The following is a 12,337-nucleotide window of genomic DNA, read 5'->3' on the forward strand; positions in this document are numbered from 1 at the left end:
CGCTTCCTGTATCAGCCAGTTCCGGGTCGCGTAGTTTTGGCCAGTCGGCGTCAGCACGCGGCCAATTGTCCGCATCACAGGGGCTCCCAGCATACCATTACGCTTGCGGGGCATACTGCGCAGCCGCACGCGTAAGGGTATGCTGGGAGCCCCTGTGATGCGGGCAATTGGCCGCGTCCGCCGGAAGTGACGGGACCCGGTACCGGCAGATCCAGGAAGCGGAGGATGGCGGCGTGGGAGCGATCCAGGCTTACGGGGCTGGAAGAAGCCCCAGGTATGTATGAAATCTTTTTTCTTTTTCTATGTCCGGTGTCTCTGGTTCCCTTGAAGCAGTCATTTCTGCAAAAGGATTCCCAACCAAGTATTGAGTGCATAACTGAACATCATTATTTGAAGGTTGACTTTTTTTGTTTTAAAAACACTTTTCCTCCATTGGTTGGAAGAAATATGCTAATTTTTTGAGATAGGAAATTTGGGTTTTCATGAGCTGTATGCCAAAATCATCAATATTAAAACAATAAAAGGCTTGAACTACTTCAGTTGTGTGTATTTGAATCCAAAATATATGAAAGTCTAATGTTTATCAGTACATTACAGAAAATAATGAACTTTATCACAATATGCTAATTTTTTTAGAAGATCCTGTGTGTGTGTGTATATATATATATATATATATATATATATATATATATATATATATATATATATATATATATATATATATATATATATATATATATATATGTGTACATACACACACACACACTCACCTAAACAATTATTAGGAACGCCTGTTCAATTTCTCATTAATGCAATTATCTAATCAACCAATCACATGGCAGTTGCTTCAGTGCATTTAGGGTTGTGGTCCTGGTCAAGACAATCTCCTGAACTCCAAACTGAATGTCAGAATGGGAAAGAAAGGTGATTTAAAGCAGATCCGAGATGAAAAACTAACTATAGCAAGTAACTTGTCTATATATCTTATCTAAAGTTTAGATAGTTTACACAGCAAATCTAGCTGCAAACAGCTTTAATAGAAAATGATTATTTCTTCCTGTGATACAATGACAGCAGCCATGTTGTTTGTAAACATTACACAGAGGCAGGCTTAACTGTATCTTGAGCACTCAGCCTGTGAAAAAAACTAATCCTCCCCTCTGCCTCTGAAATCAATGGTCTGTTCCTAGTGTGTGGCACACATCAGATAATTCCTGTCAGATTCAACTTGACAGGCATCTGACAGAAATCTATCTGTTGGTCAAATCTGCTGCAAATCTATCAGTGTGTGGCCACCTTTATGAGAAGAGTAGAGCCTAACTTGGCAAAGAAGATGGCTGAGGGTTTTTCGAGAGATGAGAGTTCTTTTGGCCAGAGTAAGTAACTTCATTATTGTAATGGACAGCGGGGATGCGGCAGGGTCCAGTGACATGACCGCCGCCGCCGCTATCCTCGTCGCACGGACCATCAGGACACCGCGTGCAGGTCTCTCTGCCACGCACAGGCTCAGAGCTACGTGCGCGCGCGCCCGGCGGCAGGACCTTTATCTGGCAAGGAGACAGGTCAGCTGATCTGGCAATCAGCTGACTCCAGCCAGCCAATCAAACCCTGACTTGAGTCCCAGCCTCCTGTGCGGGCTGGCCGGACGTCTTTTGTGCATTTAAGCACGGAGCTTCTCAGTAGCTCAGAGTCTGCTGTTGCTGATACTTTGCGGTTAAGCTCTTAGACCTTAGATAGTGCCGGTGTGCTTTGATCCGGGAGGAAACCGGGGATTTCACACATAGATAGGAATTGTTGATAGCTATAATTATAATTGATTATTATTGTCTTTATGTGCTTGCCTGTACTCTCGACTATCCTCTTGTCTGACGATTCTGTACTCTGCCTATCTGTCTCGGCCCGACCTCGACTCTGCTCTTGCCTTCTGATTTTGTACCTCCGCATATCTGATTGCTGCCGACCTTGGCTATCCTCTGACTACGCTTCTGTTTGCCAATTTTGTACCGCTACCTGACCGATCAGTTACCGACCCTGCCTGTACGACCTCTCCTACTCTAGTGGTAGTCCCCACAGCCAGGGGCTATCACCTGGGAGTGCTCCTGAGATACTGTGCACCTAAACACGTGTTATCACTTTTATTAAAGTACTGACATTGCTGTACTCTTTGTTGTTGCTATTTCTGCATTATTGGTGATTCTGCAGATCACCACATAATCAGATATAGTTTCTTAATTATTGGCGATACTGCAGATCACCCAATAATCAGAACTCTGTCACCTGCTGACACTAACCGTTACATAACAGCGACCAACATGTCTATGGACGCACTGTGTAGCCAAGTTGCGGCGTTGACCACGGCGGTGAACAATTTAACCGAAACTGTCAATTCTCAACAGGCCCAGATCACCCAGCTGTCTGAGGTGGTTCGGACCCTTCAGACTGCGGCCGCACCAGTGCAGTCCCCTCAAGTCATTGAGCCTAGAATGCCCATGCCAGAAAAATTCTCAGGGCATAAGTCAGATTTTCAAAATTTCAGGAACCGATGTCTTTCTTATTTTGAAATAGGACCTATCTCATCAGGTTCTGAGAGCCAGAGGGTGACCTTTATTAAAACGTTGTTAACAGGGGATTCACAGTCATGGGCTTACAGTCTTCCTAACGGTCATGAGGCCCTGTCCTCAGTACAGAAATGTTTTGAATCTATGGCGATAATCTACGATGATCCAGATATCGCAGTTACTGCTGAGAGGAAACTTAACACTAGAATTACCGAGTTTTCTATTTTCTGTTGCAAGGCTAGAGGTGTTATTCACCCCTGCTGAGATGTTCACAGGTCTTCAGGGTTGATTATCTTCAATCTATTGTTGTGCAAACCACCCATTACCTGTAAAGGTCCGTACACACGCCGGACTGGAGGCAACAACAGGTCCGTCATCACCTCCCGCTGGGTGGGCGTTCCAACGACAGTCCGGCGTGTGTACGCATTGTCGGCGGACTGATACGGCTGTTTCTGAGCGATCCGCCAGGCGCATCGCTCAGAAGCAGCCGTATCAGTCCGCCGACAGTGCGTACACACGCCGGACTGTTGTTGGAACGCCCACCCAGCGGGAGGTGACGACGGACCCATCGTTGCCTCCAGTCCGGCGTGTGTACGGACCTTAAGGCTTTGCACATTTGAATTTGTGTACAGAGTACTGTGTGAGACTTGGAAACCTTCAGAAGTGCCTGCCCTATCTATACAAAATATCCCCCACACTTATTGACCTGCAAATTCACAATATATGGAAACACAAGTCTTTTATAAAGAATTGTGTGAAAATAGAATGAAAAGTTGCTGATACAATGACATGAATACAATGAAAACTTGCAGATTTTATTGAAGTATTTATATAGCGCCAACATATTACGCAGCACTGTACAGAGTATATTGTCTCGTCACTAACTGTCCCTCAGAGGGGCTCACAATCTACTCCCTGTCATAATCATACAGTATGTCTATGTATGTATCATGTAGTGTATGTATTGTCATCTAGGGCCAATTTTATAGGGAAGCCAATTAACTTATCTGTATGTTTTTGGGATGTGGGAGGAAACCGGAGTGCCCAGAGGAAACCCACGTAGACACAAAACTCTGTTGCCGATTCATGCAGCTAAATGCAATCAGAGGGCAATTGGCACTTTTGGCAGTGTTCCATTGACATGATAAATGATGACAGACTGAGGCATTCCATTGCCATGGCATTGATGGCAGTATGGCAGATACTGTAATGCAATAAGGCTGGCTTTTCACAACATATGAATGCTGTAGAGGTGGCCAAAAGGTGTGATGCTGTCCATGGCATTCATTTCAATTCTGTTTGTAAGAGCAATCATGTGTCCTGTTGGTGCCATTGTGGATTGCTGGTCAGAAAACTTTCTGGTGCCAGTAATCAAAGAGACAATGCCCCGAAATAGATTCATTTCAATTATGCAACACCTTCGATTTGATGACAAGGACACGCGGGAAGCAGGAAGAACGGGTGAAAACAGCCAAATTTGCTGCAATCTCCGACATCTAGACACACTTCAAGAAGAACTGTGCTGAGAGTTTCACTCCAGGAGAACACATGACCATAGATGAACAACTGTTCCCTACCAAGGTTCGTTGTCCATTCACACAGTGTATCGCAACCAAGCCAGACAAATTTGGGATCAAGTTCTGGATGGCCACGGATTTGGAGACCAAATATGTCTGCAATGCATCTCCTTACTTGGGAAAGGACCCCAGTCGTCAGAAGGGAGAGAGGCTGGCAGAGAATGTGGTCATGAATCTGATGGAGCCATTTTTGGATGATGGGAGAAATGTCACGACGGACAATTTCTTTACTTCACTGTCACTGTTGCACAGAGTGCTGCAGCGCAAAACAACGCTATTGGCACGGTGAATAAAGTCCAGCGTGAACTTCCTCAGTTTGCAAAAGACACTGCACAGCGAGAGGTATTCTCCACTTCAGTGCTTAGAAGTGGCAGTGTCTCCTTGACAATTTATGCACCTAAAAAAAACAAGACTGTGTGTGTTCTAAGTTCCATGCACCAAGCTGTGATGATCGGTGACGGCAGAAAGAGGAAACCCAACACGATAACAGACTATAACCACATGAAGGTATGTGAATGTGTGTATAATTTTACACCAGTGCTCAGTGGCGTCGCTATCGCTATTTAGAGGGGCCAGTGCCCCCAACATTTTCTGGGGTGCCCCCAATCTATTTCCAGGGGTGCCCCGGCCCTGCTGCCCCCCACCCCCCCTGGCCACCGCAGCTGTCCCCGCTGCCAGACAGTCAGCAGCGTCAGACCTCGATCAGCCGGGGTGGAAAAATTGGTCAGTGATTGACCAATCAAAATTGTATGTGCGTATACATCTTTGATCTATGCCTATACTGATTGTAAATTATCTAAATAAAGGACAGGGGGCTCCATCCAATATTTCGATAGGCAGGCCCGTTATCTGTAGCTTACACCACTGCTGGCCACGCCCACTCACTGCATGACCACACCCAATTTTTGTTGCGACCGCACAGGTGCCCCCGATCTCCAAGGACCCAAGGAACGCCCCTGCCAGTGCTACAATGTTTTCTGATGTGTACTATACAGGCCTATAGAAAAAAAGCACATATACTCATGTCTCTCTCTCTCTCTCTGCTTTTACAGTGTGGTGTAGACGTGTTGGACCAAATGGCACGGATGTATTCCATAAGAGCAGCAACACGCAGGTGGCCAGTAGCAGTTTTTTACAATATGCTGGACCTGGCGGCGGTGAATGCCTACATTTTGTACAAGGCATGTACAGGGTGGACAGGCGATTGTTTCTTAGTCTTCTAGCTAAGGAACTCCGTTGCCGATTCATGCAGCACAAGGAAATATTGGCACAAAGGCGGGCTGCTGAAGCTGTTGCAGCTGCTGTGCCAGGGACTGTACAGACAACACAGTGCAAGGTGCAAGAGAGCTGCAACTGGAATCGCAGCAGGTTTACCTGTGCAACATGTCAGAAGTTCACCTGTGCCAAATGCAGGGACGATGGACACTGGGTCTGCAAACGCTGTAAACTCTGTAAAGTTTGAAACACTGAAAAATAAAACAGAATTTTTGCGTTTTGCGCGATCGTGAATTTTCACGTGAAACGATAACATTTTCGAGCACAAACGAGAATTTTTGCTTGAAACATATTATCTAAAAACGTTATCGATACACACCAAGCCGCTCACTCCGCTCCTCCAATGAACTTCGCCTGACCGTCCCCCGCATCACCCAGTCCCATGCACGCCTCCAGGACTTCTCAAGAGCCGCTCCAACACTATGGAACTCCCTACCTTCACCCATTATGCTGGATACACACGATGAGTTTCCACATCGGAAGCGTCACTCGATTCCCGTCGATTCGAATATTTCCGATTTTTAGGTCGATTGCCATGTAAATTATGGCAAATCGACCTAACGATCCATCGAAATGCGAATCGGACATGTCTGAAATAAACAAATCAACGGGAATCGAGCGGCGCATCGAGTGCAGGAACGCACCGTGTGTATCCATAGCTATGCACTTGAGTGAACCTAACTTGCCTAAATCTCCATGCTCCCATCCAGTGACTGACTATGCATTACCTTGTACTCATACTGTGCTCATACAAAGAACAAAATTATCTGGTTGTGGGGGGTGGGCAAATAGAGTAAAGGTAGCCATACACTGGTCGATTTGCCATCAGATTCGACCAACAGACAGATCCCTATCTGATCAAATCTGATCAGAGAGGGATCGTATGGCTACCTTTACTGCAAACAGATTGTGAACCGATTTCAGCCTGAAACCGATCACAATCTGTTGTGGTGGTGCTGCCACCGCTCCCCCTGCCCGCATACATTACCTGCTCCGCTGGTGCGACTGCCCCCGGTCACCGCTCTTCTTCTCCGTCTCCGCTCTGGTCCGCTCTGGTCTCCGGCATGCTTCCCTTCTTCCTGTCTGGGGGAAGTTTAAACAGTAGAGCGCCCTCTACTGTTTAAACTTCCTGCCGGGACAGGAAGAAGGGAAGCATGCCGGAGACCAGAGCGGACCAGAGCGGAGATGGAGAAGAGCGGAGACCCGGGAGTTGCGCCGGCGGAGCAGGTAATGTATGCGGCTCTATTGCGTCGGTCGTCGGGCACTCGAACGCCGCTAGCGATGCGCTCTTTACCCGCGGGCGATCGACGGTTATTTTCCACACGGCGCGATCGGACGGAATGGATCGAAATTCGGCGAGTAGCGTGAACGATTGGCAGCAGATTCGATCCCAGTGATCGAATCTGCTGTCGAAACGGGCGCAAATCGGGCCAGTGTATGGCCACCTTTACTCAGATCCAAGGTGATTTAGTTCAAGTAAACAAATGTAAATGTTTGTGTTTTCAGAACAAAAGAAAGAGAACAATGGAGTTGATAGCATGTTAAAAAACTCAGCAGGGGTGCTAGGAGTTGTGAGGTCAAGGGAATTTACGCAGATCTGCGCAGCCCTGGTAAATCTAGTGTTAAGATCCTCCGGCAGGGGCACAATACAGTGGAGACTTATGCCGTTGAATTCAGAAGGTGGGCAGTGTCAGCCAGGTGGGGGCAGTTTGCTTTGCTGGATTGTTTTTTAACCGGCTTATCGGATCCTGTGTCTGATATAATGCTCGGCCATCCAGAGCCTAAAACAGTGGATGAGGCTATAGCACTGGCGGTTAAAATAGATCGCCGCATCCGATACCAAAGGCAAACCCGGGGTAAACTTTCTGTTAAAACCGTTCCTTTCTCCTTTTCCCCACCTGCTCCTCCTCCGGATGAACCGATGCAGTCGGTCACTCCAGATTATCGGAGGTGGAGAAAACCTGGAGACGTAAAGAGGGCCTCTGTCTATACTGTGCAGAAAAGGGTCATTTACTTCTGAACTGTCCTAAGGATTTGGAAAACTCTGCCGCCTAGGTGCAGCTAGAGGTACTACCCTAGGCGAGCCTGTGTTACCTCTACCTGATAAACGCTTATTGCTCCCTTGTTCTATTACCTGGAAAGACCGAGTTTTGTCTACCCAGGCATTTATAGACTCGGGTTCCGAGGCCAATTTTATTGATGCAGATTTTGTTAAGAAATGGGGGATACCCTTGATTCCTCTAGACAGACAAATTTTTGTTACGGCAGTAGATGACTCGCCACTGCAGGGTAGACAAGCTCTCTCTCGGACTCTGGTTCTCTTGTGTCATGTGGGGGTGTTGCACAAAGAGAGGTTACCATTTTTTGTACTTAGTATGGCCACCTCTACTGTAATCCTTGGTATGCCGTGGTTAAAAAAACTCTCCTCAGATCGACTGGAGTTCTGGCCAGTTGTTAAGCTGGTCTCCCTTCTGTCATCAGAATTGTTTGGAGAAAGTGGCTATATGTGCCACCAAGGTTCAGATTGAAGGGGTACCCCCACAGTATGCTGTGTTTGCGGATGTATTCTATCCGAAATCAGCAGACAATCTGCCGCCTCACCGGAGTTTCGACTGCCCCATTGAATTAAGACCAGGTTGTATGCCCCCCAGAGGTCATCTGTATAATCTCTCTGTCCTGAGAAACTCGCCATGCAGGATTACATTAGGGAGAATTTGGCTAAGGGCTTTATTCGTCCTTCTAAGTCTCCGGCCGGAGCAGGTTTCTGTTTTGTTCAGAAGAAAGACGGTGGGCTACGCCCGTGTATCGATTACAGGGAGTTGAATAAAATAACCATAAAAATCGTTATCCACTTCCTTTAATTGACGATTTGTTTTCCCAAATCACTGATGCTGGTATCTTCTTTAAGCTAGATCTGAGAGGGGCATACAACCTGGTCCGCATCAGGGAGGGTGATGAGTGGAAGACGGCCTTTAACACGATGGGCACTACGAATACCTAGTCATGCCCTTCGGGCTGTGCAACGCCCCTGCCGTCTTTCAGGAGCTTGTTAATGAGGTATTTAGAGAAGTTCTGGGGTGCTTCGTTCTAGTTTACCTCAACGACATTTTAATTTACTCGCAGAATTTATCTGAACACAGGAAGTGTTTTGGAAAAGCTTAGGCAGAACTGTCTGTACGCGAAACTCGAAAAGTGTCTTTTCGAGGTGTCTGAGGTTCCTTTTCTGGAATATATTATCTTCACTTCCGGTCTCACCATGGACCCTAAAAAGGTGTCTGCCGTTCTGGAGTGGCTACAGCCCGCAGGGCTGAAGGCACTCCAGAGATTTCTGGGTTACGCCACGCCAATTATTATAGGAGATTTATTAAAGGATTCTCCTCGGTAGTGTCACCCCTCACTGACCTCACCAAAAAGGGCGCAGACACTTATAACTGGTCAGAAGAAGCGCATTCTGCCTTCTCTACTCTGAAGAGTTTGTTTTGCTCCGCCCCTATTCTACAACATGTGGATGTCACTTGTCACTTGTCCCTTTATTGTGGAGGTGGATGCATCGGAGATAGGGGTTGGGGCTGTACTGTCTCAGCACTCTGGCCAAGGTAGACTGCATCCCTGTGTTTTTTTTTCACGTAAATTCTCTCCGGCCGAGAGAAATTATGATATTGGGAATCGCGAATTACTGGCCATTAAACTTGCATTTGAGGAGTGGCGTCATTGGCTCGAAGGAGCAGAACATGTGATCACGGTCTATACCGACCACAAAAATTTGGAATAAATTGAGGGGGCAAAGAGGCTCAGTCCCCGACAGGCTCGTTGGTCGTTATTCTTTTCGAGATTCAGATTCAACAAAGATTGTTCACCATCATGGTTTAGGTGAAGGATACAGAAAGCTGTCTGTTTCCACAGTTAGGAACATATTGAGCAAATGGAAGACCATAGGCTCAGTTCAAGTTAAGGCTTGAGGTGGCAGACCAAGAAAAATCAACCCACAGACCAGCACCAAAGACCTACAACATCATCTCGCTGCAGATGGAGTCACTGTGCATTGTTCAACCATTCGGCGCACTTTACACAAGGAAATGCTGTATGCAGAGGAAGCCTTTTCTCCGCCTACAGCACAAACAGAGCCACTTGAGGTATGCTAAAGCACATTTGGACAAGCCAGCTTTATTTTGAAATAAGGTGCTGTGGACTAATTAATCTAAAATTGAGTTATTTGGGCATAACAAGGGCCGTTATGCATGGAGGAAAAACAACACAGCATTTCAACAAAAAAAACACCTGCTACCAACAGTAAAATATGGTGGTGATTGCGTCATGCTGTGGGGCTGTGTGGCCAGTGTAGGGACTCTTGCCAAAAGTTGAGGGACACATGGATTCCACTCCGTATCAACAGATTCTGGAGACCAATGTCCAGGAATCAGTGACAAAGCTGAAGCTGCGCCAGGGCTGGATCTTTCAACAAGACAACGACCCTAAACACTGCTCAAAATCCACTAAGGCATTCATGCAGAAGAACAAGTACAATGTTCTGGAATGGCCATTTTAGTCCCCAGACCTGAATATAATTGAAAATCTGTGGTGTGAGTTAAAGAGAGCTGTCCATGCTCGGAAGCCATCAAACCTGAATGAACTAGAGATGTTTTGTAAACAGGAATGGTCCAAAATACTTTCAACCAGAATCCAGACTCTCATTGGAACCTACAGGAAGCATTTAGAGGCTGTAATTTCTGAAGAAGGAGGATCTTCTATATATTGATTTCATTTCAATTTTTGTGGTGCCCAAATGTATGCACCTGCCTAATTGTGTTTAAACAATTGTTGCACACTTTCTGTAAATGCAATAAACTTAATTTCACTTCTCAAATATCACTGTGTGTGTCTCCTACATAATATATTTAACTGACATTTTTTTATCGCAACAACCAACGATCTATACAGGAAAATCATGACGATTAACAGCGTTGCCCAAACTTTCGTGCCCCACTGTATATATATATATATATATATATATATATATATATATATATATATATATACATACACACACACACACACAGTGGCTTGCAACAGTATTCGGCTCCCTTGAAGTTTTCCACATTTTGTCACATTACTGCCACAAACATGAATCATTTTTATTGGAATTTCACATGAAAGACCAATACAAAGTGCTGTACACCTGAGAAGTGGAATCATATATGATTCCAAACATTTTTTACAAATAAATAACTGTAAAGTGGGGTGTGCGTAATTATTCAGCCCCTTTTGGTCTGAGTGCAGTCAGTTGCCCATAGACATTGCCTGATGAGTGCTAATGACTAAATAGAGTGCACCTGTGTGTAATCTAATGTCAGTACAAATACAGCTGCTCTGTGACGGCCTCAGAGGTTGTCTAAGAGAATATTGGGAGCAACAACACCATGAAGTCCAAAGAACACACCAGACAGCTCAGGGATAAGGTTATTGAGAAATTTAAAGCAGGCTTAGGCTACAAAAAGATCTCCAAAGCCTTGAACATCCCACGGAGCATTGTTCAAGCGATCATTCATAAATGGAAGGAGTATGGCACAACTGTAAACCTACCAAGACAAGGCCGTCCACCTAAACTCACAGGCCGAACACAGAGAGCGCTGATCAGAAATGCAGTCAAGAGGCCCATGGTGACTCTGGACGAGCTTCAGAGATCTACAGCTCAGGTGGGGAAATCTGTCCATAGGACAACTATTAGTCGTGCACTGCACAAAGTTGGCCTTTATGGACGAGTGGCATGAAGAAAGCCATTGTTAACAGAAAAGCATAAGAAGTCCCGTTTGCAGTTTGCCACAAACCATGTGGGCGACACAGCAAACATTTGGAAGAAGGTGCTGGTCAGATGAGACCAAAATGGAACTTTTGGGCCAAAATGCAAAACACTAACACTGCACTCCACCTCTTGCAGACTCCAAGAGGTTTTCTTCCAAGATTGCCCTGTATTTGGCTCCATCCATCTTCCCATCAACTCTGACCAGCTTCCCTGTCCCTGCTGAAGAGAAGCACCCCCAGAGCATGATGCTGCCACCACCATATTTGACAGTGGGGATGGTGTGTTCAGAGTGACATCACGCTGCTCGGCTGTCCTGATTGGCCGCCCGGGATCCCTGAAAAAGCATGGAGGTAAGGTGATCCCGGCGGTTGTGGGGGAAAAGCCTGGCTCCCGCGTGGGACCCAGGAATACTGTGCACGCGGCGGTTTTGTTCAGCCCGAGCTTACCGCTTCCAGCAACTAAATCTCTGCCCGAGCTCAGCTCGGGAATACCGCCAGGGGGGTTAAAATGTGACTGTACCATAGAAGTAATGGTCAAATTCAAAAAAATCTGCATACACATCCAATGTACATAGTGAAAGTAATGTATACAGATTATAAAACATTTTTTGGTTTGGTAGTACATGGAGGTGGTCACATTGGCCAATTTTTCAGTATACATTGGATCAGTGTCAGACTGGGAGGTGGAAAAAATGAGGAAATCTACCTGCTGGCCAAGCAGCAGAAACCCTGCGTTATCACTCCCAATAGAAACCTGCAGCAAGTCGTTACTGTGAGCAGCAACACCTGATTACTGCTGCTTGGCCAGCAAGTGGATTTCCTCAACTCTTCCATCTCCCAGTCCGACACTGCATTGGATGTGTGTAAGCTGACCCTTTTTTAACAAGCAATATTTAAAACTTTTGTTCATCCACCCAAAAAAATAAAAATAAATTGTGCGTTTCGTAATGGTATTTTAACACATTCTATAAACAAAAAGACTGCACAATTTACAATGTAAACTTTTATTTAAAAAAAAAAAAAGTATTATTGGCCTAACTGGCCTATGGCCTCACGAAGTGGCCCAACAATTGCACCCATTTGGGCCATCAAGGCATCAACTCGAGCAAGTGCTGTAAAATAAAATTG

Source organism: Hyperolius riggenbachi, chromosome 4, assembly GCF_040937935.1.
Source record: "Hyperolius riggenbachi isolate aHypRig1 chromosome 4, aHypRig1.pri, whole genome shotgun sequence".
In the NCBI taxonomy this organism is placed as follows: Eukaryota; Metazoa; Chordata; class Amphibia; order Anura; family Hyperoliidae; genus Hyperolius; species Hyperolius riggenbachi.